The 26,556-nt window shown below is 36.3% G+C and overlaps 1 protein-coding gene across 7 annotated transcripts in view; it reads left to right on the forward strand.

The window, feature by feature from the left end:
• The window catches only part of INPP4B (inositol polyphosphate-4-phosphatase type II B), a 577,521-nt gene that overhangs the window by 234,424 nt on the left and 316,541 nt on the right, over window positions 1-26,556 (forward strand). For 6 of the 7 annotated variants that reach the window (XM_059697959.1, XM_059697964.1, XM_059697966.1 and 3 more), the window contains one exon: window positions 22,023-22,087. The exons of the other annotated variant lie outside the window; for it this stretch is intronic. The gene's annotated coding sequence lies outside the window, so the exon portion shown is untranslated. The remainder of the gene's footprint in view (window positions 1-22,022; window positions 22,088-26,556) is intronic. 7 annotated transcript variants of the gene reach the window in all.

Here is a 26,556-nt window from a genome sequence, read left to right on the forward strand (position 1 = left end):
GTGAGAGAGTGCATTCAACTCAACTGAAACAAAAGGAAGAAGAGTTTTTAACTGTGGTGAGCTCTTGGAAAAGTCCTGGAGGGCATTAGTGGGGAGGTGGGTCCATATGCAATATGTTTAGGCTTTCTGTCTGCTAATTGATGCTTCTGGTAGTTAGGCTTCTACCTTCCCACAGAGACTGGGAGATAGAACTTTCTTTTTTCCCCCTTTATATTGAATTTATTGGGGTGATATTGGTTAATAAAATAATATAGAGTTCAGGTGTACAATTCTATAATATATCATCTGTATATTGTGTTGTGTGTTTATCATCCCAAGTCAAATCTCCTTCCATTACCACTTATTCTCACTATAGCCTCTTCTACCTCCACCAACTCCCCTTTCCCTCTGGTAATCCCCATACTGTTGTCTGTTTCCATGAGGTTTTCTTTTCTCTTCTCTTCTCTTCTTTTCTTTTCTTTTCTTTTCTTTTCTTTTCTTTTCTTTTCTTTTCTTTTCTTTTCTTTTCTTTTCTTTGCTTTTCTTTTCTTTTCTTTTCTTTTCTTTGCTTTTCTTTTCTTTTCTTTTCCCTTCACCTTTTTCACCCAGCCCTGCAACCACCGCCCCCCCTCAATAATTTATTTCAAAAGGATGGCTTCCAGGTCCTTGAGAAAGACATTCTTGGGTTATAAAATTGGCCAGAGACTGGGGGAAGGTTTATATATTAAAGAAGTACCAAATGAATTTACAACTTTAAGAATTAACTGTTTCAATTGCTTCTTAAAAACCCACTCAGTTCTCAAGTCTCTCTGTAATCGCCTGACCTTAAGAGCAGAGAGACTCACCCCCTGATGTATTTTCTTTACTCCATAGTGTCCAGGAGAAACCAGAGTTCAGTCACCCTTATCAGAAATACATAGGCTTTTGAGTACCAGGTTTTCCTCAAAAGTACAGTTTATTACGTTTTGCCCTTGGACTTCAATGAAGTTCCTCATAACCTTGCCAAGCCCCACCCTTTAGGGAAGAAAGCTCATGCATTATTCTCCCATGCTTGGCCTCCCTAGCTTCTAGAGTGCTAGCTATTGGTTTGACTCAGAATTGGCAGGAATCTTAGAGCTTATTGTGTAGGAAAAGGTTGTTCCTGAGTTTATTTTGCTATGTCTCCAGAATCCAGTCTACTTCTCAAAAAGAATAACATTTTCTAAGGCTACAGAGAAGCATGTTCTGGAAACCTGGGTCCAGGCAGGGGATTTAGCCTTCAGGCTCTCATTAGTGATCTCAGTGAAAGTCATTCCATGGAGTAATTGGGTTTTGGTCAAATTGCAGGGTTGGGGTGGGGAAAAAAATAAAGGTCAGGAGTGTATAGATTAGTCATTCAAGATATAGTAAAACTTAAGTAATTTCTTAACAGCCTGCATGTTTGACCTTTTTTTAGAGAGAAGGATGCTTAGAGGATTGTTGAATATAATTGGTGCCTTTCAGCAATAGTGACCCATGTGGAGTGATGGTAACAACATTCTCAGGGTAACTAATTCCATGAGATGCCTGAACAGTCACATATTCAGTATCCTAGTAAAAGCAATTTGTTTTCTATGCAGTATATCTTAGGCAAAAGTTAGCTTGCAAATAAAATCACTAAGAAAAACCCCCCACAAAATTAACTCATAACCTGGGTGACATAATCAAAACTTAGTTTTCCTCCATGAATTTTTCCAATAAAGCACACTATTTAGGTTATATATATACATTTAGATCAACAAAATTATAACCTATTCTAAATTTTATTTTGCATTACTTTAACTCATTGTGTTTCTTGATTAAACCTCCTTTAAATCAAGTGGTATATGTTAAAAATAACTCCCTGATCTCAAGTATTTGCTTCCTATGATTTTTGCATAGTTGAGGTCTCTATTAATTACTCCCCCCACCCTCAGATTGCTGAGTTGTTTGCTTCTTGATAAGTCAAGTAAGGTACCAGAGCTTTTCTGAGTGGTATTAAAACCTCAATTTCAGTTCCCTAGATGGGTTGAATGTTTTTTATGGAATATATATTTTTTCTTTACCCTTGAAGAGTCAAGGCAGATCTCATCACTGTAAACAGTTATCTACTTAAGCTTATTTTGAAGTGATTTTTTTTTCATTTTCTCTACTTGTTTCAGGTGGGTAGTGGGTGGACACATATTAGAGATAAGTCTTGGCCTCCTTCTGTTTGACAATGTGCCAAGAAAGTTATAGGCTTTCAGTGCAAAGGCTGAAGCCAGTGAAAATATACTGGTAGGAAATGATGAAGTCTCCTATTGGAAAATATTGTTGCTTCAGGATAATGTTAGAAAAGTCAATCACATTGATAGCAAACCATGAATTTAGAATTTAGAAATGGTTTTACTTCTATAAACCATGAATTTAGAATTTAGAAATGGTTTTATTTCTATATACAACTTTGGTCTTTGGTTTATTTATCCTGTGTTTAGCCAATAAAGCATTTGCTTAAAATATACTTCAGGTGAGGCAGAGATTAAAGACTATGACACATTTTGTGGATTTAAAAGCCTATTTGGAAGTCTTGTAGCTTATTAGTTGTCTCTGTATAAATTTGAGGCTTTTATCATTAACAGATGTCACTTTAATTCTCTAATTTTAAATGTAAATTCTTCAGAAGATAATCTTATGAAAACATGTTAGACTAGAAACTGGTTTGACTATAATTGATGAATATAATTTGAGCATATTGCATAGTTTGTTGGTTTGGCATTTTGTGAGTCTAACAGTTAATAGTAGACTCAGAGAGCTAGGACTCAACATTGTTTATCACCTGGCATTAGTCACAACTTTAGTGACAAATGTGACATGACTAATCAGTTAAAAAGGCCTGTTTTAGCTGGGTAAGCTAGAGAAACATGGTGACTACATTCATATACAGTATTTCATGAAAGGCCAAAGAAGGGCAAAAAATACTAAAACAAATGAAGGTCTCATCTTATTCATTATAGATTCATTTTACTCTAATTATATACCTTTAGATATTTTTAATACAGATATCTTTTGTTCTTCCTCTTTTTGTTTGCTATTTACCAGTTTGTACTTCTGTCTCTCCAAAGAGTAGCCATGAGTCTACATTGTTACAATTTTTGTTATAAATATCAATCTTAAAGTGACATTTCAGATCATTACAATAAATATTTCACATCATTACATCATATACCTAATGAACTGAAGCAGGTATGTGAATAACTCAAAGTATGATCAATCCAGAGTCACACACTATGTTTGGCATAGTTGAATTAAAACATAAGTCACAGAATCTGTGGGAATATATTTGCTGTAAATTTAACAGTTGATATCTTTATTACATAAAAGATTTATATAAAACAATAGAAAATACAATATTCTAATAAAGATGTGACAATGGGTCTTAGAAGATAATACAATAAATTAAAATATACTTTTTATAATATACTTTTAATATTTTACATAAAAAATATAGAGAATATGCCCTGGCCAGGTTGTTCAGTGGATTGCAACATCATCCCATAAACCAAAAGGTTGTGGGTTTGGTTTCCAGTCAGGACATAGGCCTAAGTTTCAGGTTCCATCCCCACTCAGGCACGTACAGGAGGCAATTGATCAATGTTTCTTCTCTCTCTGTCTCTCTCTCTATATCCTTTCATCTCTCTCTAAAATCAATAAACATATCCTCAGGTGAGGATAAAAAAATAGAGAGAACTTTATATTAAAAAAATAAAAATGGAAACTCTCATATGTTAATAGTGGAAATATAAGTAGGATCTACCACTTTGGAAAATCTATTTGACAATAGCTACTACAGATAAACACATATGTACCCCATGACCCAGTGCTACCATGTATCTCTAATGAAGATATATTTATACATTAATGAAAAGTTTTTGTTTTTGTTTTTTTACAAAAAGTCTTCAAACTTTTCAAAACAGCACTATTCATTATGGCTGGAAAGAAGAAATTCCTCAAATACTCCTTAATAGTAGAAAGCATAAATACATTTTGGTGTGATCATGCAATGGAATCTCTACAGCAAGGGAAAACATGCAAGGATGTGGATGAATACCTAAAAAGAAAAATATTGTACAAGATTAGCCAGACAAAAATAAAGAATATCTAGGGTGTCCCAAAAATGTATATACACTTTAACAGCTGATAGCTAAATTTTGAAAATGAAATGTATTTTAATAAACAATTCCTTTATAATTATTCAAAGTGTGTGTATACATTTTTTGGGACACCCTCTCTCTCTCTCTCTCTCTCTCAAATCAATGAACATATACTTGGGTGAGGATTTAAAAACAATAATTAATCAAATAGATAAACCCCTAGCACAGCTGATCAAGAAAAGGGGAAGTATAAATGACCAATATTGGATTTGAAAGAGAGGATGATAGTATATATCCCAAAGTTAATTAAGAGAAATATAAGTGAATATTATGAAAAATGAACCACTTTTAGATCAATAAATTCTGCAATTTAGATGAAATGGGACATTTCCTTTAAAATCACGAAATAAAAGATATGCACAGTCTTGTATCTAGTAAACAAATAAAGTTTGTAATTAAAACTCTTCCCATAATAAAAACTCCAGGCCAATGTGGCATCACTGATAAGTACTATTATAAATTTAAAGAGCAAAAAATTCCAGTTCTTATGCAGACTTCCATAAAATATAAGGGGACTGAACACTTTCAATCAACTTAACAAAGACATCATGATTTCAAAATTAAAGACATTAGGAGAAAATAAATTCCATTATTCCCCACAAACAGAGATGAGAAACCTTAATAAAAAATTGGCAAAACAATTCCATTATATATAAAAAGGATAATTTATTATGAGAATTTGGAGTTTATCCCAGGAATACAAGATTGTAAGATTCAAGAATTAATTTTATATTATACCAAATTAGTAGAAGAAAGGAAGAAACTATATGATCAATTCAAATGCTTATTAAATATTCATGATAAAAACTCTACAGCAAACATCATTTTTAATGGCAAAATTCTGACTATTTTCCAGCTAAGACATGGTACAAACAAATTATTCAGCATTGTACTGGAGGTCCTAGTCAAACCAAAAACACAAGAAAAATATATAAAAGTCATAACAATTCAAAGGAATAATTAAAACTGTCTTAGTTCACAGAAGACATATGTATGTAGGAAATCTTGACAAATCTAAAATGCAACTACAAGAAATAAGTGAATATGGAAAGGTCATAGTACACAAGACCAATTTTACACAAATCTGTTTATATATACATGCAGAAACAATTAGAAAATTCATTTTACATACATTATTTGTAAGAGCACCCGCAGACAAAAAATACTACGGGAGATTTAACAAATTATGTGCAAGACTTCTACAATGAAAATTATAAGATTTTGCTTAGAGACTTTACAGAAGGTTTTTAATCCATGTTAATGGCTTCAATAACTCAATTTTATTACGATGTCAATTCTTGCCCATCCGGCATGGCTCAGTGATTGAGCTTTGACCTATGAGCCAGGAGGTCATGGTTCAATTCCCAGTCAGGGCACATGCCAGGATTGTGGGCTCCATCCCCAGTGGGGGGCATGCTGAGGCAGCTTATCAATGATTCTCTCTCATCATTGATGTTTCTATCTCTCTATCCCTCTCCCTTCCTCTCTGAAATCAATTAAAAAATATGTCAATTATCCCAAAATTGATTTAAAAATTTAATGCAGTCCAATCAAAATCCCAGCAAACTATATTTTGGATGGGAGTAGAAATTGACAAGCTAATACTAAAATTATATGAAAATGCACCAAAGTTACTGTTATGCTATTCCAATCCAGACAGTGCGGTAGCGCATACATAAAGATGAATGAGTTAATGGACCAAAATACTGTCCAAAAATAGACCTACGTATAATGGTCATTTGGTTTTTGATATGGGCACCAAGGCATCCCTTGAGGAAATTCTTTGCAATAAATGTTGCAGGAACTGTATAAATCTGTGTCACAAAGTGAACATCAGCTCTTGCTCTCACTAGATGAACTATATTCCAGATTGTAAGTGCTAAAATATAAACCTTCTAAAAGCTAACAAAGTAGACTATTCTTATGAACTTGTGTAGGAAATGATTTCTAATATATGGTAAGAAATCACAAACCATAAAAAGGAAGACTGATAATTAAAGTTTATAAATATGTAAAACTTCTATTTGAAAAATAGCATTAGGGAAACAAAAGAGCAAGTCACACATAGGAAGAAAATATTCCTAACAAAATGTATTCCAAAAAATATATTTAACAAAAGAATGTATCCAGATTATAAACACTGCTATCACACAATAAGGAAAAGGTAAACTTCCCAATTAAAATTGGGAAAAGGATTAGAATAGTCTCAAAGGAACATGTCAAAAATGAATGATAAAGTTTATAAGTTATCAGGAGACGGCAAATTAAAGCCACAATTGTCAGTACATGTGGACTAACTCTATTAAGACGTATAACCCCAAATGTTGGTGAGAATGTGAAGCAAATGGAATTCTCAGGCTTTGCTGGTGTGAGTCTGAAATTACCTTCTGTGTGGTCATGTAGGAACCAGGAGCCTTGCCCTGGTGGCTCTGCACTCCTTGGTGTCTTCCTCAGGCAGCTAGTGGGGAGGGAGGGAGAACATGGGAGATATCAGAATCCAGGTCTGCAATATGTACATGAAGCCTGTATCTACACTCCACCAACCAGATCTCAGTCATGTGGCTGCACTTAATTACTCCAAAGGCTTGGGATTCCTGCTAGTCTAGGTGTGGGCCTAGGACAGTGATGGCGAACTTTTGAGCTCGGCGTGTCAGCATTTTGAAAAACCCTCACTTAACTCTGGTGCCGTGTCACATATGGAAATTTTTTGATATTTGCAACCATAGTAAAACAAAGATTTATATTTTTGATATTTATTTCATATATTTAAATGCCATTTAACAAAGAAAAATCAACCAAAAAAAAATGAGTTCGCTTGTCACCTCTGACACGCGTGTCATAGGTTCGCCATCACTGGCCTAGGAGCAAAGGGCAAAGGGTAAAGGGTTTGGTGAATGTCTAATATTTAGCCATATTCACATGGCTATTTAGTTGTGAAAGGATATAGGAGGCAATTTGTATAACACTAGCTTAAGAGTTTAATTGTTTGTTCCAGTAGTAAAAGCGTGTTACTTTAGACAAGAAATTTAAAATACAGGGATTAAGAGCATGGATTTAGAATTAGACGGATTTATTCAAATCCCAATTTCTCAACCTAGTTGAGCTTCTAATTGAACCAGTTCACACAGTGGACATTATGAAATAGGCAGCTATTGATACATTTACTCGTTCTTAGAGATTGTCTTTACTTTTGTAAAATAGAAATCATGACACCTGCTTTTATGCACTCTAGTATTGTTCTGAAGGTCAAATGAGATGTTATCTCTGAACGATGCTATGAAAAAGAAATTATTTTCTTCCTTAGCCAACAAGGGAGTATTGATCTGTATGATGTTTACATTAAACATAGCACAGAGCCCTTTTTGAATATTATTATTTACTTTTTTTGTAACTCAGAGATAGACTACAGTCTGAAATGTAAATACATGTGTTTTTCTTTTCTTTTCTTTCTTTAATGAGAAAATTTCCACTCCAGTGATGTGTTCCTAAAAACATTTAAATGAAGATTGAGACTAGGCCTGGACTCTGATTGCTTTGTTCTCTTCTCTCAGCCTTTTGGCCCAAGATCAAAGTCTCTTCTACCAAAGTAACTTTATATCTCCCTAGTGTCAAGTTAAAAAACGTATCCATGCATGCCTTCTCTGAAAGCTATTTCCAGCCCCAGAAAGGAGCACACTAATCTCCCGAAACCCCATGCAGAGCCAGGGTTCTCAGATGAGTAGTCCCGTACCTCTGCTTTATGCCCCAAGTGACACAGCTACATTGATGGCATAGATATTTTAAAAAGAGAAATCATTATTAATTAACAATTAAATAAAAGACTCCCAATTGCAACTGTTTTTATGTCTGAATAAAGACCTTTTTTTTTTTTCCCTGAGGAATTCCTTAATCTACAGATGTTTTCTTTTTAACACGTTAAGCGCCCAACCTGTTTTGTCTTCTGGACGGAAAGTATAGTGTCAATCACCGGTGACTGACAGGGTGCTTAATATGTTAAAAAAATTAGATATCAGCTCTTGTTTAAATTGTTTTTTCTCCCCTAAATATTCTGGAATTTAATTGCTGATGTGTTCAGACCCTTCTAATTCTAATGTTTGATTGGCATTGGATTCCTTAAGGTATGGTTATTGGAATTTGTAGCTTTTAACCCTAAAGAGAGGCTATATCTGAGTTTTCCATTAATAACTGCCTATGGCTTAGTTTTCAATAAATTTGACCAATTCTTGTCAAATGTATGTATATTTCCAGAATGTATTTCTAATTGGTGTTAATAAAATGCTGGTGATCGTATTTCCTTAAAGCGTATTTCTTTGCCTTAATACATTGAAATTTGTTGAGCAAATCTATATTAAGTTTGTAAGTTATATCGATTTTTAAGTTGCTCATTTTTATGTTGATGCTATTCTTCAGCTTCTGTTTTCAAGTTAGCAGAATTTTCCTTTTTAATTTGACTGCATATGACAGCCTTCATATGCCATTCCCCTGATGGCTTTAGGCGCTGTTCTCTGCCTCTTCTTAAGTTACAGTGTTAAGAACTGTAATGATGTTCTAGGGCAGGAAACATTTTCTGATATTTGTACAGTAACCCTCTCATGATGCACCACATTCTCTGGTTCTAATAAACTGTTCCTTGTTCCCAAGCAGCAGTCTCGGTTCATTTTCAGACCCCATCGTAGTCCTTTCTAATTAATTTACAGCCCCAGATTATTTGGGTAGGTCGGCTTTTCCATATCACATTTTCCTTTAATCTCTAAGTAGCAATAATCTCGAGGCCTTATTCTATATGATGATAAGAAACCCAATACTTTTTTAGATTCTCTAGTGAGTGTTCTTGAATCCCACAGATCTGTTCTGGTTGCTGCTCATCTATCACTTTAGACCAGGTGTCTCTCCCACTGCCTCTAATCATATAATTGTATCAATCCTGTCTTAGCTTCTTGCTTTCCAGTTCGATGCAAAATATATCCACAGGCTCTACATTAGTCCATAAAAGGACACGATCTCGATTTCACAAACCTGGCTGAGACCTCTGGAAACTATGGTGCAAAAGGGAAAATCTAAACGTGAGTCATTAGTAATATCCACTCACAGAGGGTTCTTATTGGCCTTTGCTCTGGGAACCTAAAGAATGGCCATGAGAAGGAGGTATTCTGCAAAGTGGTAGAGATTAAACTGGCTCACAAAACCATTCTTACCCTGACTCTCACATTTTCTGGAGTGCTCAGCATGGTGTCTGACCATAATGACACCCAACAAATGGAGGCTGTTTTCCTGGTCTGCGCACTGTGATTATGTGCTTTGAATAATCTAGCTATCTCTATTGTCATTGACCTGTGGAATGGAAGCAAAAGCATAGCATGAGTTCAGTCGTTATTATTGGTTCCTGCCATTATGACCATTTTTAGTTTTCTCTTCTTAGAGATTATTACACTCCTCCAAACAAGAGTTCTCCTTTTACAGGACCCTGATTTCTAGGGACAATGTAGAAAAGAAGGCAAAAATTAAATTTACATCATAATTTCTGCTCATACTAAAGTAATCTTTTATGTCCTCAAATAAAATGTTACTTTATTCATTTATTGAGCATATTATCTCTGTGCCAGTCATTTTACCAAGTGCTGGAAATGAAATGAAGATCAAAAGATGAGTGTAGTCTCTTCCCTTATGAAGCATAGAATTTGCAATCTAGTGGGAATTGTACATTATTCATTAATGAATAGCACAAATTAAGATATGCTGTTTCACAAAGGAGAAGATATAGATGCTGTGAAAGCAAATAATGCAAGATTGGACCAATACAAGAAGGTCAGGAAAGGCTTTCATCTCAGTACAAAGCACTTTTATATGACTTATGCCTCTGGCCTTCATACAACTAATACACACATAGCTTGTATATAAGCCTAAAAGTATCACTCAAGCAGTCTCTCTCAGAACAAATAGAGTTCACCACAAAGACAGATTCTACCTTTTACTTCGGATGCCATTAAATGATCAGAAATATTGGTGTTAAAATTCTGAGGAAGGAGGGGGTGGTCAATAAATTATTATTTTTCCCCCTCCATGTTTTGGAAGGAAGTGATTAGTAGGCACAGAAATCCAACACATGGAGCTCTAAATAACAGCTGTATTACTGATAAAATATTGATTGTTATATGGCATACTTGATGTCAGATTGAGCTTTCAATATTTCACTATGGAATTAAACTTGGCCACCCAATCAGATAGAGCTGGACAAATGCAGGCTTCCTGCATGGGACAGAGCCCACTATTATAGGCTTACCACAAGGTGGGAAGCAGAAAAGAATGCACAATGTCTTCTAATGTAAAACAGAGTGAGAAGCTCAAGTGAGTGTGGAGGGAGGAGAAAGGTAGGAGTGCCATTCTAGTGTGATTCTATTAGAAATAAGAGCCCTGAGGGATGGAAGCCCCATGCACCTCAGCCATGTTCTTTTTAATACGCGTAATCTTTAACAACCAGCCTGTGACTCACCAGAGTTGAGCCTGGCCCCTATGAAAGAAGACACTGTTGGGGCGTAGGAAGTCCTGCTCTTTACTTACAAAGTTAAGAAAGATACTGCTCCTTTGTTAAGCTGGTGGGGAATTTAATTTTACTTCTAAAGCTGCATTGTCCAATATAGTAGCCATTAGCCACAAGTGGCTATTTAAGTTCAAATTAACTAAAGTCAAATTAATAAAATCCAGTTCCTGAGTAACACTAGGCACATTTCAAGTGCTCATAGCTTGATGTAACTGGTAGATGTACCCTAGGAAAGAACAGATTAGAACATATCTGCACCTTCCAGAACCATCTATTGGACAGCAGTACTCTAAAAGGACATTGAATTAGGTTAGAATAGTGTATTAATGGATTCCAGAACCTTACTGTGCCCTAAGCTAAAAATATACTCAGTTTTTTATTTTTCATGCCCAGCTACATGTCCAATATATTTTATCAAAGTTGTGAAATTGTAACATATGACAACTTAAAGATGCTCTAATAATATGTAAATAGTTTTTTTTAAAATGCTATAAAACCACTAACAAAGGAGAAATAATATATGAAGTTAAACCCAAATAAGTTAAACTTTGAAATTTCTCTTCCTTCCATTTCTCATTCTGTTCAGTCTCAGCTCGGAGGGTCCACTCAGAAGCTTGGGTAGAATTGGCTTCCTTAGTGGTTGTGGCAGTTAGTCTAGTGATGACCATATGTTCTAACAATTATTTTTCTGGTTTCCTTTTTCAATTTTTCAGGCCTTAAGTATTTTCCATCTCTTTAGGGACAATAGAAATATTTTCTTTTGCATCATGTTTTCTAAAGGAGAATGATCTAACTCTAATGTTCATTCCCCATACTGATCCCTTGCACTTTGGAGGAAGGCTCAGATGAAGATTAAATCATTTAACTGCTTCTTAAATTGGCTCTTTTTGTTCTCTGCTTCACGTAGCACAGGTACAGTTTGCTGCATTCTGAGTATCTTCTTGATTTTTGATTTTGGTCCAGGCATGTGATTTTCTAACACACTCTTCTGAATTTTTTATTAGAGGGGCTCTTAGAGTGAGACATATTAATTCATCTATTTCTGGATATACCAAAAGCATCTAATAGTCATACAAATGTTATTTATCATCACCTCTCAGAATGGAATAACATTATCTCAGCGGTATTTTGTCATCTGATTAGAGAAATCTAACGCAGGCCCAGATGAGCTATATCATCCTCCTGCTTGGATTTTCTTTAGTGTGTCTCCTCTAAATTGTTCCTTCTTTGGAGTCATAGTTCACAAAGGTCTTGACGCGTTCCATTAGGGTGCTGGTGTGCTGGCAAACTGGATCTCTCGAGGGGAAAAGAAAAAGGAAAAGAAAACAGGAGGTCCTGATTTTTCATGTTTGCCCATTTTTTAGTTATAAATACTCTCACTGCGGCTGATTTCATGCTACTAACGGATGTCACACAGTGCAGATTTGGTGGACATGGGTCTCATGGGCTGGATGAGCTTCTCCAGCATAACACACGGTTCCCGGAACTGCAACACCAGACTTCCTGTCACCTACAATTATGGAGCCACATTGAAACAGACACAATGGCATTCTGAGCTCTTGACACCAATTTTTGTGTCATTGTTGCTCAAATATAACTCCAGTTTCTGAAATTTCTTTCTAGAGCCATCTAGATATTCAAGGTGTGGTTTCCCTGTAGCTCACATTATGAACTCTGCAAAGGCTTGTATCTCAAAACCTGCCTAGATCTATCTCCATTAGGGGAAGTTATTCTGGTCTGTTCTTTTTATTTTTATATTTTACCACAGTTTTTATTATTAATTTTAAAATCTATTCTTAGTTCTTGACCTTCTTCTTTTGGCCTCAGTGCTTAGGGCCTCAATCAGCCTTTCCAATTTAGAAACCATTAAAGCAAGAAAGATAATGAGACAGTGTTTTCAGGCATAGGCCTTGACCATAATACATTATCAAAAATGCTAACTTTTATGGTTAGATTATTGTATACTTACTTTATTCTGCACGTCTAATCTACCATCTTGGGGTGAATATGTGGTGTCTCCTAAAATCTTTTATTTTGAAAAAGCAGCCTGTCAGATGTAGTCTCTCCTTTTTTCCAGAACTCTAAGTCCTAAGCGTTCTCTTTGAAGGGCCATAATCACCAGTTCACTGAGTCCCCAACTGTCCCCTTTCCTTTGATATATTGAAAAAAAAAGTGCTTTTATCTGCTTTGACATTCCTTGAAAGATAATCTTGTAAGTGTTTTTGGTAAAAAAAACCACCACTTTGTTTCCTAGATAAGGTTGATCTGGAGGCTATGTTGAAGGTTTCCCTGTCATCCTCACTCTGCCTGTCTTTCCAGGTTTTGAAAGATGATTTGTAACACGCGACAGTGTGTGGCATTTGACTGGTACAGTTTACTGCTTATGCATGAAACCATTTGGAAGAGCAAAATTTCACAGCTATATTAGCTCAAAATTGATAGAGCTGGTTGAAGTTTGAACAAGGAACACTATGTACTTTTCCCTGACAATAACATCGTTATTTCCATGTATTAGCCATGCCTATGGTTCTCATCCACAGCATGCATTTTTCCTGGGCTCATAGGAGGGGTTTGGTAAGAAATCACCAGAATTCTTGTAGGCTATTGACTTTCTCTACTTTAATTTAACAAGGTTTCCCAACTAGTACCTACACATTGCTGCCATATGTCTCTTTCTGTAATATTTAACGATTTCTTGTGTTTCTTCACCCTCATGAGGGTACTAAAGGTAATGCTATTGTGATGATTATGACTTTGGGGCTCCTCACAGCCATCTCTTTCATGACCACACCAAATGGAATAGATGTTCCCTTCTTGAGCAGTTTTAACTATTTGTTCTAAGAAATGGATCTCGCCAAAACCGGTTTGGCTCAGTGGATAGAGCGTCAGCCTGCGGACTGAAAGGTCCCAGGTTCGATTCCGGTCAAGGGCATGTACCTGGGTTGCGGGCACATCCCCAGTGGGAGATGTGCAGGAGGCGGCTGATCGATGTTTCTCTCTCATCGATGTTTCTAACTCTCTATCTCTCTCCCTTCCTCTCTGTAAAAAATCAATAAAATATATTAAAAAAAAAAAAAAGAAATGGATCTCAGTTCTTTCAAAAACTTCCAGTGCTATATCATATGCCTGTCAGTTTATGTGTGGGTAATTAAAACTACTGAGCTCATTGTGTTGTCTGAAATGTGGTTTTTAATAGTTTTACCTGAGATTCAGCAGATTTAGTCTTGTGTTTTTCCAAAAGCTAATGAAACCAACTCAATAGGAGCTTTTAAAAAATGCAGAAGACCCCAGTTATACTGACTGAAACTCTTGAGTCCCCAAGGAATTCTAGTATGCAAAATGTTTAAAAACAACTAGTTTAATGTATAAATCTGGTTGCTTTTTCAGACATTTACTCAATAACATTTTACCTTTTACTATAGAAAAAGATGTACAGAAGAATAAAAACAAAAAACACACCAATAGATTCATGTAGTGATATACAATAAATAACTATATAACAAGCCACAATAACATAAATAATATGGGAATGCCAAGGTGAAACAATATTCTTCCTGGCATGTAGAAGAAATTTGCAGAAGCTCAGAACAAGAGTCATTTCGGAATCACTGAGGCAAATGTATGTAGAGAACTATCAAAGAAGACTGAAAAGGGGCACATCATAAAATGTCCTGAAGGTCAGCCTGAGGAGTATTTTGATCTTTTATTATGAGTATAAAAATAACACCCCTAGAAATTCCCTTTCTTTTACAACTTTGACCCTAAAGATATTTCTGATGCTTCTGATCCAGTATTACATTTTTCCTGGACCCCTGTTGGCTGTCCTCCCTGAAGTACTTGCAGCTTGTAATCACCACATTCTTCTGATGATCCTCTTGTTTTCACCTATTTCTGCTGCCAGCTTTACCAAAACCCTTAATTCCAAATCATTTTACCTACTTCATTCTTTAGGCATGTGGGATTTGTATAGACAAATGTATATACTCTGCCTCGGACTCAGTAACTCTCACAAGCTTTTTTAAAGAAATAGTTTTATTGATTTCAGAGAGGAAGGGAGAGGGAGAGAGAGATAGAAACATCAATTGTGAGAGAGAATATAGTACTGGAAGTGCTAGCCATAGTGATCAGACAAGATGAAGAAATAAAAGGCATCCAAATTGGAAAAGAAGAAGTAAAACTGGCCTTATTTGCAGATGACAGGATACTATACATAGAAATCCCCCAAAAACTCCATCAAAAAACTACTAGTCCTAATAAATGAATTCAGCAATGTAGCAGGATACAAAATTAACACCCAGAAATCTATGGCCTTTATATACACCAATAATGAACCTATAGAAAGAGAAATGAAAAAAACAATTCCATTTACCATTGCACCAAAAAAGTAAGATACCTAGGAATAAACTTAACTAAGGAGGTAAAAGACTTGTACTTGGAAAACTATAAGACATTGAAAAAAGAGATAGAGGAAGACATAAACAGATGGAAGAACATACCATGTTCATGGATTGGTAGAATCAGCATCATTAAAATGTCCATACTACCCAAAGCAATCTATAGATTCAACGCAATCCCCATTAAAATACCAACGGCATACTTCAAAGATCTAGAACAAACTCTCCAAAAATCCATCTAGAATAAAAAAAGAACCCCAAATAGCCACAGCAACCTGAGAAAGAAGAACAAAGTTGGAGGGATCACAATACCAGATATCAAGCTATATTACCAAGCGACAGTTCTTAAAACTGCCTGGTACTGGTATAAGAACAGACATATAGACCAATGGAACATATAGAGAACCCAGAAATGGACCCAAGCCATTATGCTCAATTAATATTTGACAAAGGAGGCAAGAGCATACAATGGAGTCAAGACAGTCTTTAATAAACGGTGTTGGGAAATTTGGTCAGATACATGGAAAAATGAAACTAGATCACCAACTTACACCATACACAAAAACAAACTCAAAATGGCTAAAGGACTTAAATGTAAGACAGGAAACCATAAAAATCCTACCAGACTCCATAGGCAGCACAATAGCAGACATATGTCATAGCAATATCTTTACAGACACAGCTCTTAGGGCAATGGAGACTAAGGAGAAAATAAGCAAATGGGACTACATCAAAATAAAAAGCTTCTGCACAGCAAAAGAAACCATCAACAAAACAACAAGAAAGTCCACTGCATGGGAGAATATATTTTCCAATGCTATTTCAGATAAGGGTTTAATCTCCAAAATTTACAGAGAGCTCATACAGCTTAACAAAAAGAAGATAAATGATCCAATCAAAAATGGGCAAACGACTTAAATAGACACTTTCTGAAAGAGGACATACAGAAGGCCAAGAGACATATGAAAACATGCTCAAAGTCACTAATCATCCGAGAGATGCAAATCAAAAGGACAATGAAGTACCATCTCACACCTGTCAGAATGGCTATCATCAACAAATCAACAAATGACAAGTGCTGGTGAGGATGTGGAGAAAAAGGTACCCTCCTGCACTGCTGGTGGGAATGCAGACTGGTACAGCCACAGTGGAAGACAGTATGGACTTTCCTCTAAAAGTTAAAAATGGAACTCCCATTTGACCCAGTGATCCCACTTCTAGGACTATATCCCAAGAAGCCAGAAACACCAATTAGAAAGGATATATGCACCCCTATATTCATAGCAGCACAATTTACAATAGCTAAGATTTGGAAAGAGCCCAAGTACCCATCAGCAGATGAGTGGATTAAAGAACTGTGGTACATCTACACATGGAATAATACACCACTATAAAAAAGAAGGACCTTTTACTATTTGCAACAGCATGGATGGAACTGAGAGCATTATGCTAAGCGAAATAAGCCAGTTGAGAAAGAATAAAGAAAGAAAGTATCACATGATCTCACTCATGTGGGATATAATGATCAACATAAACTGATGAACAAAAATTGATCCAGAGACAAATGGCAGGGGATGGGGTCGTGGGGTGGGGTGATAGAGATCAACCAAAGGACTTGTATGCATGCACATTAGTATAACCAATTGACACAGACACTGGGTAGTGGGGGCTTGCCCTCAGTGGTGGGAGTGGCTAGAGGGCTTCAAGAGGGGGAAAAGAAGACATATTTAAAACTTTAGACAATACAAAATAATAAAAATAAAATAAAAATAATATAGATTTTTATTGATTTCAGAGAGGAAGGGAGAGGGAGAGAGAGATAGAAACATCAATGTTGAGAGAGAATCATTGATTGGCTGCCTCCTGCCCACATCCCCCACTGGGGATGAAGCCCACAACCCTGGCATGTGCTCTGACCGGGAATGGAACTGTGAAGTCCTGGTTCATCTATTGATGCTCCACCACCGGGCCACAATCTTTATCTATAGAGGACTGTGATGGAGATGGCCAGCTGTCTATCAGAGATCCTGGCTCCTTTCCAAGGTGTAGATCATGTGACACATCCAGACCTGCTCCATAAAGTGCTTCCATATCATTCTCATTCTCTTCTCTTTCAATCTCCTTGCTGGATGTCCATATTTAGGTTGCCCTCAAGATAGTGGGGTCTCTCTCAGCCTGGGTTCCTGAATGACTTCATAATGTAGAACTCCTTCTCTGCCCCTTCAGCCAAAAATTGGATCAATTAATTAATTAAATAAGTGACTGACATTTCATGATTATTACAAAAGCTATTATTACCACAACTTATACAAGAACCTAGTATGTTTTGAACAAGTAAATCAGAGGAAAGGACTTTCAGTTAATGTAGACACAGGTTTTGTCATCACTTATGTCTATGGAATATTTCTGTATTTTTTTTCTTTTGGATGATCAGAACTCTTATCTGTGAGTGTAGAACATATAGGTCTATTGGTTTCTAAGAACAGAAAAAATGCAGACTTCATGGCAATCAAGGGCTAACTAATGATGGTGTACTTTTGATTTGAATCACACTTAATATTTGTCTTGTTCATTGGTTAAAGCCAAATATTATATACAAATGACATGATATTGCTTAATAGTTTTATTTTAATTTTACTTTCTTTGTATACCTATTGACATAGGGATTGAATTCTTTATTAGAAATCAAGTCATCAAAAAATGTTGAGTCTATATTATTCCTAAAGGGATAGAGGGATCTGAATATTATAGATTACATGGAATTTAATAGCAGAATCAAGACTTAGAATACTTAGAATCAGTATTTCTATATTCCCAGTTTTGTACAATGTCCACTGTTCCATTTTGGCTAGCTTCTTCAGGAAAAACAAAGAAGTAGGAGAGTTTTCCTTCTAACACATTAACATTTGCATTTTGCATTGAGATCCAAATTTCATTTAAAACTGTGGACCAGTGCAATTTTGTTTTCCTTTGATGGGAGTCAAAGAAATGATGAGTTTGTGATCTGAAGAGAAAGAAGATACAGTGCCTCTGATTTAGCAATTCACATTTCTGCGTTCGAGCAACAGGTTACCCAGGGAAATGACAGACGGATGCAGAATCAAAGTAACAAGTGTGTGGAATAGATATAAAGATATTTTGAATTGGGTTGCTATGCAATGATTCCAAGGCACTGATATGGGATATTTAAAATGGGAGCATGAAGAATACTGAGATGTTGCAAATACAGGGAGGGAAAAGAAAGTTTCAGAAATAGGTAATTGGACTTAGTATTAAAGAATAGCTTTCTAGCAGTCAAAGCTATGAAGAGATAGGATATCTCATTTTCTTCCTAAGATAGTGAGCTACTGAGTTCAGTATTGCTGAATGTGACAATTTGGTCAGGATATGAGGTATAGATGATTCAAATGACAGATAGGTAATTGATCACAATGATCTTTGCAGTCCCCTCCTGGCTTGAGATTCTGAGATATGTATGTAAACTGTCATTTAATGCTATAAATTGGTGATGACATTCACCAGTCAGATCTTCTTAACGTCTCATCTTCCCTTTGGTAAGTAATACTTGCTTTTTTAAAGTATTGGAGAAATTTGAAAACGTTTTAAAAATAAAAATTTCACTGTAGTTTTGCCATCTGTATCATCAGTGTTCATAGCTACAAACAGAATAGACTCAAGCTGGTTGAAAGAGAAAAGGAATTAATCTAAAAACATTAAGTTGGGCCAACTTTTCTATCAGGCACAGTAGACAAAATGCCAATGACCTGCGTAGCTTTTATGGGCCCATGAAAATGTTTTCATTTCTTTTAAGATCTGAAGAAAAAAATATTGGGTTGAAAAATTTTATCACATAGTATTGTTATATCTATCTTTATATAAATTCAGTTATAAATTCTAATTATATGCACGTGTGTGTGTGTGTGTGTGTGTGTGTGTGTGTGTGTGTGATGGAGAAAAGGGCTGCTAAAGGCAAAAGTGCATAGAATCCATTAAAGTCTTATTGACCAGAAGCTCAGACTTGGAGGCAACCCACCCACTGGCTCAGGAACTCCAAGTGTAATCACACGCATATGAGCACCACTCCAGGATGCACACCCAGTTACTGATGCTGGCACAGGTGCCACCGCCCACACTGCTGATGTGGGCCTGATGGTCCATACTGTGCCTCCAATGCCTCTGGGAGCTAGCAAAGATGTCAGCTTTTGGAATGGATTGTCAGAGAGATTCTGAGCAGCACGTGCTTTTGAATTGAAGCCTTGTACAACATTATCTTATCAGAAAAGTCCAGGTCTTACACTTCCACCCAAACATTCTCAGCACATACCCCTTTAGGACAACTTAGGCTCTTTACGTGTAATGAAGACTGAGAAGTCAATTTCTGGCATCCATCCTAGTGATGTGTAAACTTGTAAGGTGGGATATTTTCCAAACATAGGGGATATGTCCCAAAGACTCCAAAAAGCTAAAAATCTACCACACAAAAACTACTGCCTACGCATTGATATATTAGTATCTAGACTCTAGAGACTATCTGAATTGCATAGGTTTTGTTTCTGTTTAATAGTTTAAATATCAGCTATAGCTGTAATTCCTGAATGCTTATTATATGACAGGTACTATTAACACTTTGAATCATCTAATTTGATTTTTTAATGAAAATAGCATTTTAATATAGGTAATATTGTCACTATCCATTTTATAAATGAGGAAACTGAGGCTTAAGAAGACTAAGTAACTTGTTCATGGAGATATAGTTAAGTATTAGTGAAGGTGAGATTTTATGCTGAGTCTTAACCACCATACTATGCCTGTTATATATCAAATACACAACTTTAAGTCCTGCTTTTCACATTTAACATTTTGGAATAAGCCTTTAAAAATCTGAACTTTAAACTCTTCTTTTTAATGCTGACATAATATTTCACCAAAATGTTATAACAATATTTTCAAACATTTCCCTATTATATTTAGTCTATTTCTATATTTTTCTATTTTAAGTAATATATTGTATTAATTCTTTATGTATAGAACTTTAAAAAAATACATTTAGCATTACTTCCCTAGAATATAATCTCAGAATTTGGCATAGTAATCTTAGATCAAAGGGTATGAAAACATTTTTTTTAGAAGACTACCATACTTTTACTTTAATAATGAAGAAATAAGCTCATTAATTCATTGATATATTTAACACATTTATTGCATTCCTCCTACGTCCTGGGTATGGTACCTGTGATGCCATTATGAATATTTGAGTCACTTTCCTAAAGGTTATTATGGTTTAGAGGCTGTTAAACTGAGCTGTGCCTGAAATGAGCACCTTGTGTAAATTATATGTGGTGAGAATGTTTCCAAGATTTTCTGGGAAAGGGTAGGAATACTTTTTGAGCTCTTAGGAGTTGTAGGAGAGTGACACTCAGAGCAATATCAAAATGGCATCAAACATGAACATTTTTTCTTCTTGGCCAATCTGTTAGATGAGATATTTTTGGTCATTGTTTAATGGCCACTTCCTTGAGTACTAATGAAGTTGGACATTTTTCCATATGTCCATTAATAAGTTTCTTCATTAATAAGTTGTGAAGTATCCTTTGTTATTTTGGTACTTATTATTTATATAGGGTAGATTTTTGGTGTATTGCATTTGTGGTAAATAATTGTAATCTGCTTTGGTTTAAACGTTTTTTTTTACTTAGGTAAGTTTTTTTTTTTTAACATAGTCTAATCTGCCAGGCATTTTCTTTCTAAAATTTTTTTAGAAATTTTAAGCTTCAGAAGTACACTTGACCTCTCCATAGAACACACAAATAATTAGTTACAGGTTTCTTTATTTTTTGTGTTGTATTTTATTTGTATTTAATTCCATAATACATCTGAGAATAGAAGGAGCATAACCCCAGGGATCAGTGCAGCTGCTCTTTGAGCCTGCCCCTGCTCTCTCCCCAGGAGTGTACTTTCACTTTAATCAGTCCTACCATCAGTGCTTGAACTCTTCCTGTGTCTCCGAATTCTTTCCTGTGACACCTCAAAGAACCTTCTTCCTCCGGTGACACCCTGATCCCTTCAGGCTGGGTGATTTCCTGGAAGAGCTCCCAGGATTCGGACAAGCTGTTATATTTATAGCCGTAGTTGTAAATTACAGCTAAAGGAAACAGATTCAAATCAGCAAATAGAAACACACATAAAGTAAAAACCCAGCTGCAAACTCGTAGGTGTCCTTTCCCAGTGGAGTTACATGGGGATGTACTGAATTCTCCCAGCAACAATAACTGCGAAGATGAATGAAGTGTGGTCATCCAGGGACGCTGAACTGAGCTTTGGTCTCTCGAGTTTTATTGGGGGTCACTTGTAGTTTTGTTAGGGGTCAGTCACATAAGCTTGCAGGACTAGACGGTTGACCTCAACTATTCTGACTTCAGACTCCAGCTCCCCCAAGCAAAACACAGGTGCTCACCATAAACATAGCTGGTCAAAGTGGGACAGCATAGGCCACAGCCCTAGGCATACAAAACCTCTACCAGGCAGACTATTCCAGAGCTTATCTTCCAGGAGCGGATGACAGGCCTTTCTTTGGAATGTGCAGGGTTTGCCTAACTTCTAACTGCTGAGGTAACCTTGGGCTTTCCAGTGGTTATGAGGAATAAGTGAGTTAATCCATGTAACTTAGAACAGTGCTGGCTCATGTAAGCAAATAAATAAGGGTCAGCTATAGTTCCTTCCGGTGGTGTTCTGTGAGCAAGTGAAGCGGGTTCATGTGGAATGCAAAGAAGTAGCCCTGTTCCATGGATCTTATGCCGATGATGTAAGTCCTCAAGTTCGGAACGATGGGCATAACCAACATGTTATGTTAGCTAGGGATGCTTTTGTAAGAGAACTTCCCAGTAAAACACCGGCCCTGACATTGTGCCCTTCTGTCCTTCACAGAGCTCTGAAATCAGCAAAGCAAAACCGAAGAGCAGAGCTGTTTGAGGAATACAACAAGAGAGCAGGTACAAGAGTGATTCTTAGTAACTGATACATAATATTCAGATGGATGAATAATTCAATCTTATAGCCCCTATTATTTAAAAAAAATATTTTGCAAGTTTGTTGTCTTACAGTATGTGTGATTGTGTGTTATGAGTGGCTGACCATATTCTAAAGATGGATTGATTTCTATGAATACATTAATCCAGTGGTTCTCAACCTTCCTAATGCCACGACCCTTTAATACAGTTCCTCATGTTGTGGTGACCCCCAACCATAAAATTATTTTCATTGCTACTTCATAACTGTAATTTTGCTACTGTTATGAATCATAATGTAAATATCTGATATGCAGGATGTATTTTCATTGTTCGCAACCCACAGGTTGAGAACCGCTGCATTAATCAATGTCAAGGGTTATCATTAGGCTAGGCCTAGACATAAATGTAAAGTAATTATTAGTATTTATTATTAAATCAGCACATATTGATTAAAGGCTTGTTATATGGCAAACAGTCCTCTGTGACGTATTTGGTGATTTTATAGAACTGACCAATCTGATGAGCCTCATCCTGTCCTGTCCTCTGGTGCTTACAGTGGAGGTGACATGAAATAAACAAGCAGGTATCAGTGTATGAGTGAAAACTGTGATTAATGCTGGAAGGAGAAATAGCAGAGTTCTGTGGGAGAACATATTGGGTGGCAAGGGAGGAGTCTACTGTGGACTGGCTAGACACAGAGTATTTTTCTGGAAGATGACATTGATCTAAGAGTTGAAGTATGAGGAAGAGAGTCCCAGACAAATGAAACAGCATTGAATAAATAAAATGATTGAAAAAGGGGGAAAGTAGCTGTAGCAAAGTCTCAGAGGTAGAGCGAGACATAGGAGGAAGCTGGGTGGAAAATAGGATGAGAATGAATATGGGAACTGGCCTAGGCCATAGGGTCTTAATGGCCATGGTAAGGGACAAGCTCTGCCTGGCCACTTTCTGCCCTTGGCATTTCAGTGCAGTGTTATCTGGTCTTCTCTACTGGTCCCCAGAATATAGATGCTTTTAAATCTATCACCCAACCCTACCCTCTTTCATCTGCTGCTAAAGCATGGTATAGATGTGTTATTATTCTGCAAAGAAGTTCTCAAATGTGTTCATTCCTCTGGACACTGGTTCCATGATGTGTTCTGCATAAAATGGTTTGGGGTCAAGAAAGTTTGAAAATATCTGAATACTTTAACATTCTCAGGAGCTTTAAATGCACATTAACATATTAAAGGTTCTGAGAAGTTCTAAAATAAATATGTATATGATATAGGTATACATATGTGTATATGTATGTCTGTGTGTGAACCATAATTTTACTTGAGAATTTGCAAAGTTATTGCCAGGTTAACATTAGGAAATATTTAAAAAGTTTCTTTCTTGGAACTATGTATTTTAAGAAGTTCCTTATACTCCTGAGGCTGGCCTGCTTTGAAGTAATTGACTTATTTTATGGCTCTGCACATTAAATTATAATAGTTAATTTTCTAGAATCTAGATAATTCAAGCCAGAAAAAAAGTCTGTTTGCTTCAATGGTTTAGCTTTTTCAGGCAGAAGATTTTTCATGATGTGAATTATATGGTGAATTGCTTCAAAGTCTGATTATACTTTACATGTGACAATAGAGCCTTAAGTACCAACAGGGAGCACTAGAGTAAGAGCTTACTAAGTAATTTTCAATATCAATATTAGTAATATTTGTTCTCTTAAACAAAGGAAAACCACACAAAAAAATACTGTTTGCATCTCAGCTGCTCTGAATCATTCCTTTCCACTGAGAAGGCAGATTCTTCTTGATTTGTAAAATTCTCATAAGTTAAAAAATAGTTAAAGTGAGAAAAATGACTTGGAATAATGCCTATGTGGCACCTGAGAATGATTTGATTTGATATAAAATTCGAAGATTTTGTATTTGCAGCAATAAACGTTTCAAGGACCAGAGTCTGAGAGTTAACCTAAACTTATTTCAGAAGAAAGGTGCTTAGCATCTGTGATGGAAAGGGCATTGACTATTTAAGATCAATTCAGTATCTTTCGATTCAGTTAACTATTATTCAAACATAAGAAAAAAAATCATGAAAAATTCAGTAGGATTTCATAACTTAGGGGGAAAAAAGCCTGTTTCATCCCCAGAAAGACAAAAGACAGCTGTCCCTTAATTACTGCTCTTGCCATTTGCTTTCTGTTAGAGATGTGTTTCAAATTTGGAATCTAATTAGACATCTTAACTGAAAATAGATTAAAAGAGAAAAACAAGGAAAAAAGAAAAAAAAGACCAACATGGAACATAGAAGGAAGGAGATAAATAGAAATGGTAATATTCCAGCCAAATTGGATAATCACCTATGTTCAAATGAGCTGGCCCCTGGGGCCAACGGGCATGAAGTTGAACTTTTACTGTTTCCTCTTTCAGAGGAATTTTCTCAACCAAATGACAAGTCTTTTTAACCTCTATACATTGTAATTTTCAGGGGTCATATTTTGCTCTGTGTAAAACAGTGGTTTTAAAGTTTTGAGGACTGAGTAAAGTCCCAGCCCCTTAACTTGTTCCCTATCTGTACAAATTTTCTCATTATTCTCCATATCAATAAACCCATCTCTAAAACAGAATTTCTAAATCCCATTTGCAATGTGGTTTCTCTCTTATTTGTCTTTTGACAAGACACACTGACTGTTATGTAGTAGCAGATCTAGATATATTAAGTTCTAGGAAGGAAGAAAAGAAGAAAGTAAAAAGGAAACAAAGCTAAATTTGAGGATATATATTATAATATCTAGCACAGACTATTGCAAATAGTAAGCTTTTAGAGTTTAGTATTTGCAACAGTCTATGCTTATTGATTCTGTACCCTGGAGGCAAAACCTCAAATCCTGGTACTCAAGCTATTTTTTTCTCATAGATATTTTGGATTCTCTCTCCAGATTGTCAACCCCACTTAAGGGCATAGCGACATATTTATGAATTACAACACTTCATATGCTGTTAGGCATGATAGTTGCTCAATTAGTACTAATTTGTTTAATTGAATGGAGCTGTGAACTAATAGCGCCAGGAAGTTGGATCACCCAGCTTGTCCTGTTCCCTGGTTTACAAACTCCCTTCTAACATCTGAAGCAGGAATGATTCCACGTGGCGATAGTGCGCCCACATCCTGCTGCCTCTCCAGCGCACTCTGCTCCCATCACATTAGTTCATTTCCTGTTATTTATGCCTATTCTACAGGGTGGCTTTTTGTCATGGCCTGCATTGCCTCCATTTTCAGTATTTTTTCCCCTGCTTTTTTTTTCATCCCTCCTTCTTTTCCCTCTCTTCTCTCCCTTCCCTTAATCGATCCCCACATTTTTGAAGTACACATCCCTTAAAGTCCGATCAGATATCTCCTCCATGAAGCAGTCTCAGGTATCTCCTGAGATTATTATCTTAGCCCCTTTGATTTTTTTGTTTTGTTTTCAGGTACTATTCCTGTTCTCCATCTGTGATCCTGACACTGAGCCAGTGAAAGCCCAGCCACCTATATTAATGGCTATTTCCTTCTATCCTCTATCCTCTACTCCATCTTGTTACCTTTATTTAAAACAAAAACAAAAACACCCCGGAAGTGAACATCTGGCACAGTGTGCTGCTTGCTTCCACACTGGTGTCTGGGATATTGGTGGCATGAGCACCAGGCTGCAGTCACATCAGCTGTCTGAGCCCGGTTGGCTTTCTGAATGTATCCTTGGTTCTGGCTGCTCTGTCTCTCAGAGCCAGAAGCCTGGCTCTGTACCAATGGTGTAGGTGCTCAATTCCCAGAACACACTGCATCCCTTTCCCTATAACCTTAGGTACCTCCCCTGATTTATGATGTGGATGCACAGGTGATGCTGGGCACTGTCTCTCCACAGAGCCTGTTCCACTGCTTCCCTATTCCAAACCCCAAGCCCAAGGGAGCCCCTATTTATCAATGCCTTTAGGCTCAAACTTGAATTTATCAATGAAATCATAGTAATTTGGATCCTGGCCAGGTGGCTTAGTTTCTCAGCGCATCATCCCATACACCAAAAAAGATGCAGATTTCATTCCTGGTCAGGGCACCTGCCTTGCTTGTGGGTTCAATCCCCAGTTGCGGCACATTCAGTAGGCAGCCAATCAATGTTTCTCTCTCGCATCGATGCTTTTCTCTCTCCCTTCCTCTCTCTAAAATTCAATGGAAACATATCCTTGGGTGAAGATTTAAAAAATCTTAGTAATTTGTATTCTTAGCTCCTATAAATTAATATTTCTTTCCCAATTTATTTTTCTTAGTCTTTCATGGAGCAGATTTCTTTTTGCTTCCTTTTATGTCTCTGCATTCCTCTTGATTAATTCACATTAGTTGTTATCAAAGCAGACCAATTATACCTCTTTTAGGGTACTTCTCCATTAATCTAGCCATGTCTAATAATAGTAAATATTAATATTAATAATGCTAGT

Source organism: Myotis daubentonii, chromosome 5 (assembly GCF_963259705.1).
Source record: "Myotis daubentonii chromosome 5, mMyoDau2.1, whole genome shotgun sequence".
In the NCBI taxonomy this organism is placed as follows: domain Eukaryota; kingdom Metazoa; phylum Chordata; class Mammalia; order Chiroptera; family Vespertilionidae; genus Myotis; species Myotis daubentonii.